Source organism: Vombatus ursinus, unplaced genomic scaffold (assembly GCF_900497805.2).
Source record: "Vombatus ursinus unplaced genomic scaffold, bare-nosed wombat genome assembly UNPS02014810.1, whole genome shotgun sequence".
NCBI lineage: Eukaryota > Metazoa > Chordata > Mammalia > Diprotodontia > Vombatidae > Vombatus > Vombatus ursinus.
This window is the reverse complement of record NW_020954588.1, coordinates 13767108-13772972: the sequence shown is the minus strand read 5'-3', so window position 1 is coordinate 13772972 and position 5865 is coordinate 13767108. Positions and strand designations below refer to the sequence as shown.

Sequence of the window (5865 nt, the reverse complement as noted above, 5' to 3'; positions counted from 1 at the left end):
TCTCTCTCTCTCTCTCTCTCTCTCTCTCTCTCTCTCTCTCTCTCTCTGTGTGTTTGTGTCTCTCTTTGTCTTTGTCTCTTCCTCAAGACAACTTTAACTTAAATCAGGAGTTCTTAATGTCCCTTGTGACATGGACCCCTTTGACAGTCTGGTGAAGCCTGTGGACTCCTTTTCAGAATAAAGTGTTTAAATAATTGAAGGAAATGTTAAATTTCAGTCAGGGGGCAGTGATAATCAAGATGTAACTTCTCCGTATCCAAGTTCATGGATCCTCTGAAATCTAAGTGTCCATGGCTGCTAGGTTAAGGGCCTCTGACTTAAACAATTTAAATAGACTCAAACTCTGTAAGCTAAAAAAAGAGAGAGAGAGAGAAGAGTCTATTTGAGACAGTTCTTAACTTTTTTTCCATCTCATGGTTCCCTTTGACAATCTTGTGAAATCTATGGACACCTGTTTTTAAATGTATAAAATAAAATTAATAGACTTACAAGGGAGATCAATTACAGCATTGCTAATATGATTTCTGGGGCATATGTTCATGATGGAAGGAAGTGCTAAATTGTAATAACTTTCAATTAGGGCGAGTAATTTTTCCCTGTATCAGTTCGTAGTCCCCCTGAAATCTATTAAGGTTAAGAATCCTTGCTTTGAGAGTCCCTGGAGGTCATTAGCAATGGACACAGTGGGCAGGCAAAGGGAAAAGGGATAGGTATTCATGTAACTACGTGCGTTGTGGGCAGGAGCTAATTTCTGGCAACCAAACAATGAGAACTTTAATACACAAATGAACTAAGAACAAACAAGATATGTCTTATGCCTCACTATTTATATCCCTGGGAGAAACAGGTTTGAAAGCAAAATATAACCATCTCTCAGTTTTCCACTTGGGTAGGGTTAAAAAAGAAAATTATGTGGACATTTTATTGACAACATTCATCTTAACCAAGTGTTTCAGATTCCTCCTTTGCCAAATATTTTATCTGTCACCAATTTAATAGGTTTAAATTTCTTTTCTTGTCCCCTCATTCTCCTCTCTTCTCTGCCCTCCCCACCCTCAATCTTCTTCTGTCTGATGTATGCCTATAGCCGTGAAGGATGGAAGAGATATTATGCATTGAGCTTCAAGGACTAGGAAACACTTTTCTTCCTATTTGGAAGTGAAATGCCAAAAATTATGTGGCATTGAGGAAAGAGGGGCCAGAAAGTTGTAAAATCCACAAACAACTGGATAAGTGAAAACTCTTTTTAAAAGACTCTTCTCACTACAAAATCTTGGAGCTGATATACAGAAACCTGGGACAAGAAAGCTGTAGAATGAAGCTCTGGGGACAGAAAATGACAGAAATATGTGTTCAGTTGTCCAGAGAAGCAAACTTTCAATTTACACTAGCAACATTTGTCAAGGTAGAAGGCATGACTTGGTCAATGTAAGACCAGATAGAAGCCAAACCAGAAATACAGGTCACTGATGATTTGAATAGAGAAAATGAAGGTGGAATGGAGTCCCAGGAAAAAAAATTAAAGAGGTGGCTGAACCAGAGCTTAAAATGATGAAACTTTAACAAATTTATTGGATAACTTGAGGAAATCAGCATATGAAACAATCTGTCCTTTGTAAGCAAGTGAAGAGTTAAAAGTGGAGGGTTGGTGGGTTGAGATTGATTAAAGGGACAGGTATGGACAAGTATTTAGGTTAAGACATCTTCCTTCTTTTTTGTATCATAGACTTCTAGGGCACTAAGGTGAAGCCTACAGACCCCTTCTCAGAACAATGTTTTTTAAGTAACTAAAAAAATGCTAAATTTCAGTTAGAGGTTATTGAAAATAAATATGTAATTTTATTCCCATCCAAGTTAATTGACCTTTTGGAATCCATCCATAGGACTCTAAGTTAAGAATGCCTTAGCTAGTTAGCCAAATCAAGGAAACATCTTAGTGGGCAAGGAGAGCTCAAGGAAGGCCCCTAGAAGTGAATTTATGGGATGATATGTACTACAGTTACATGAGATGGGCCTATATAGATGGCCTGAGAGATAGAATAGTTTTCAGTATTTGATATGAAATAAAATAAATTTTGATATGAAATAAAATAAATTCTAGGGCATTCAATATGAAAGGAAATGTATTGTAATATATGCACATAAGAAATAAAATAGGTTAATTAATTCCTTATAGCTCCCCTAATAAGCTTCTCACATCCCTTTAGAGCATGTATATCCCAGGTTGGGAAATCCTGGTGAAATGGATGGGGCATTGGGTTCTGAGTCAGGAAAACCTGGGTTCAAATTCTGCTTTAAATACTTACTAGCTGTGTGACACTGGACAAGTCACTCCATGTTCCTCTCTGTCGCTAAGTTTTCTCATCTGTAAAACAGGGGATTGGACTCAGTTGTCCTTGAAGCTCTAACATCTGAGATCTTATGATCAGTGGTTATAATCTGCATCATTGGAAGCCATATCCACCTTCTGTCTTATAAATGAGGTTGACCTAGGGTGAGGTTCTGCCTCAGGACCTGGGAATGTAAAGACCGAGATGGAAACAACCAAAGACGACATCTAGAAGATGAAACACCTACAGAGTTTCACGTGTGTCAACAGGTTTATAGAGGCAGAGAGGAAAAACCAGTTAGTATGTTGGATTGGGAGAAAGTTCTTGCCTTATTTCTTTTGTCAATATCCTGCCCCAAAACAGCTTTAAAAAGAAAACACAGCCAAGCCTCAAGCTACAGTCCCAGAGGAAAACAGAATACTGAAAGACATCAACACACACACAAAAAACAACAACAACAACAACAACAAAAAAAACTCCCACAACCAGCCATTCCTATGTGTGAAAAATAGATACCTAGTATTGAGGTTGTGACGATTTCTAATCATTGTATTTAAGGTAAATTTGCAAGTCATTAGTGAAAAAAAAATCTACTTGGTGTCAGACACGATAAGAACGGATTTAGATGGATCTGGGGAATACATATGATCTCTGTATAACAACGGCATCTAGGGAACTTATTTTCCCTGATAGGGTTCAGAGAAATGTGAGTCTAGAGATTCCCAGGAAGAGCCAACTGACTGCACAAACCTTGAAACTTTGTTAGCTATTGTAGCTGAGAGTAATTTTGAGGGCAAACTCACAGAGGCTATTGATCTCTCTCAGGAAGAGATAAAGCTTGTTGTTGCCAGGAAGTTGGGAAAAGGACAAAAGAAGAGAATAAACTTATATAGCATCTACTATGTGCCAGGTACTATGCCAAGTGTTTTTTTTTTAGCAACTATCACATTTAAGACTCACAACAACTTTGAGAGGTAGGTGCATTAACTATCTTTACTTTACAAATGAGGAAACTGAGGTAGACAGAGGTTAAGTGACTTCCCCAGGGTCACATAGCTAGGAAGTGTCTGGATTTAAACTCAGGTGGTACCAACTCTAGGGCCAGAACTGTATCTACTCTACCACCAGTGGCCGAAAGCAGAGAATATTTCTGAAGGAAAACAGTAGAAGAATGTGTGGAGGACTCCATTGATAAGGAAACTTAGATAGGTGAGGAATGTAGCCTAAGTAAGTTGGATGAGGCCCTGAAATATGGAGGGAAGGGAAAGGAACTTGAGCCCCCTTTCCTAGTAAGGACCATAGATTTGAAGCCAAATGGGACCTCAAAGGCTCTCTAATCCCACTCCATTTTTTTTTTTTTGAAAATGCAGCCAAAGGAGGTGAAGAGACTTATCCAAGGTCACACAGACAGAGTTGGATTTTCTGCCTCCTTATCCATTGTTCTTTATGCTGTACCATACTGTTTCACTAAATAGGTGGAGGAAATTAAACTCTAGGGGACAGGTTACCAAAGTCCCAGTTCTGGCGGTTGTTAAAATCTGGCCAATGTGTGTAAATTGGAGAACTTGGAGAGCTGGAAAGTTGGGCACAGCAGAGAAAAGGGCTACCATTTTAAGCCTGGGCAACTGACAACCTTTTAAAAGATAATAGTTTTGGGTTGGGCATGGTAAAGGTTATCTTTGCTACTGGGGAGATGAGGCAAGAACATCTCTTGAATTTGGGAATCTTGAGCTGCAATGGGTTATTGTCAATAAGGTGGTCACCCTAAGTATGGCTTCCATACACTGAGCCCCTGAGATCCACCCGAATTGTCCAGGTCAGAAAAAGAGCGCGTCAAATATCCTAGGCTTATCAGCAGTGATGGCCTACAAGAATACCCTAAGAGAGATGGGGGAGACCCAGTCTTAAGAAATAAACGAACAAATAAATATATGCCTTAGGTATACTAATGGCCTGGCTGTAAATTGAGAAAATAAGAGACCAATCCGAGTATGGCAAAGTGCAGTCCAGGTAAGAATTATACGAATTATTTTATAAGACAGTGCATGGTACATGGAAAGACAGTGCATAGGTGTTTAATAAATACATGTTGATTGAATGCAGCCCTGGCTCCCAGTGATAAGTAGAATACACATCTTTCATATCCAGCTTTGTGAAATATTAGCATATTAAAAGTTAGAAGCTTGTGGAGGTGAGGAAGGACTTTGATCTACAGGTTCCCTCTAGAGCAGAGATTCTTAACCATTTTTCTATCGTGGACTCCCTTGGTCATCTAGTGAATGCTATGTATGGACTTCTCACAATAGGGTTTTGACATAATTAAAGGAAATGCTAAATTTCAGATTGAGGATTAGTGAAAATAAAGATGTTATTTTTTTCTCCTTGTCCAAGTTCATGGTTTCCCCTGAAATCTGCAAATCTGTCCAGGTTAAGAATGCCTTCTCTGAGGTAGCAAAACACGACTGGACTGTTATTCCAAAGCAAAAAATGAAGAGCTCAGAGGGTGAGGTTAGACAACAGGAATTAGCTGAGGGGCGGGAGTGGTGGGAAAAACAGCTTCAACCCTCACGCCCAATTTCTGCCACATTTTTGGTCTTTTCCTTTCAGAGTCTCATGACATAGTTGATGATTTTCTTTTTTTTAAAGCAACTTTGTTTCTACAGCCCAGAGTAAGTTGGCTTTCCTTCTCCTTGAGGGAAAATGGGTGTAAGGAAAAACAACTCAAGGACAAACGATCCCACCCCACACCTTCCTTACCTGGCTCTGAGGCAGGGGACCAAGTAGGAGCGTTGGCAATGCCCTGCTGGGGGCTGGGCTGCATTCACTGCCCGGGGCGCCCGCGTCTTGTCAGTTACCGGCGCCGGAGCAGACGGAGCCTCGCAAAGTAACTCTTGGGGACCGAAGGGCCAAACTTCAGGGCTCCAGGGGTCCCGCGCGGCCGTGGCAGCGGCGGCTCCGGCTGCTGAGCTGGCCGCGGTGGTTGTGCAATGAGCAGCAGGGACTCTGGGCTCGCCCCCTCACACAGGCGCCGGGCAGAGGAGGCTGCTCGCCTCCATCGATCATTGCCCGGGACCGACCAGGGGCAGGGGTGGCTCAGCTCCCCTCCGCTTTGCGCTGCTCAGTCCAGTCCAGCCCAGTCCAGCCCAGCCCCGCCTCGCCTGATCCAGAAGTACTTCTGGGCAGGGGCTGTCAAGGCGGCCACCGCTGCATCGTTTTATATAGAGGGGCGTAGCTGCGGAGCGCTGCCGGCTTCCCAGGGGCGCGGCTAGGGCTTGTATTAGGATTATTGCCTCCTCCCCTCCCCCATCCCCGCCTCCTCCGGGAGCCCCTCCAGGACCGTCCCAGAAGGCGATGGCAGCCCCGAGACGCCTCGTTAATCAGCCACTTCATCTAATCACATCCGCCAACCTGGAGGGGGTCATCAAAAGGGGACTGCTGGGGCTCTCTATGGTACACTGTGTCTCTGTTCCCTCCCAATGTCTGGCTGAAACTTTCCCGGCTAGAGCTGGGAGCTTCTGCTCCCTTCCTCTCCTTA

At 42.6% G+C, this 5865-nt stretch overlaps 1 protein-coding gene across 1 annotated transcript in view; it reads right to left on the bottom strand.

Moving 5' to 3' along the window:
- The window catches only part of AGTR1 (angiotensin II receptor type 1), a 51119-nt gene extending 45590 nt beyond the window's left edge, over positions 1-5529 (bottom strand). Inside the window, exon 1 of the mRNA XM_027876037.1 lies at positions 5088-5529. The gene's annotated coding sequence lies outside the window, so the exon portion shown is untranslated. The remainder of the gene's footprint in view (positions 1-5087) is intronic.
- Positions 5530-5865: the final 336 nt, after the last annotated feature.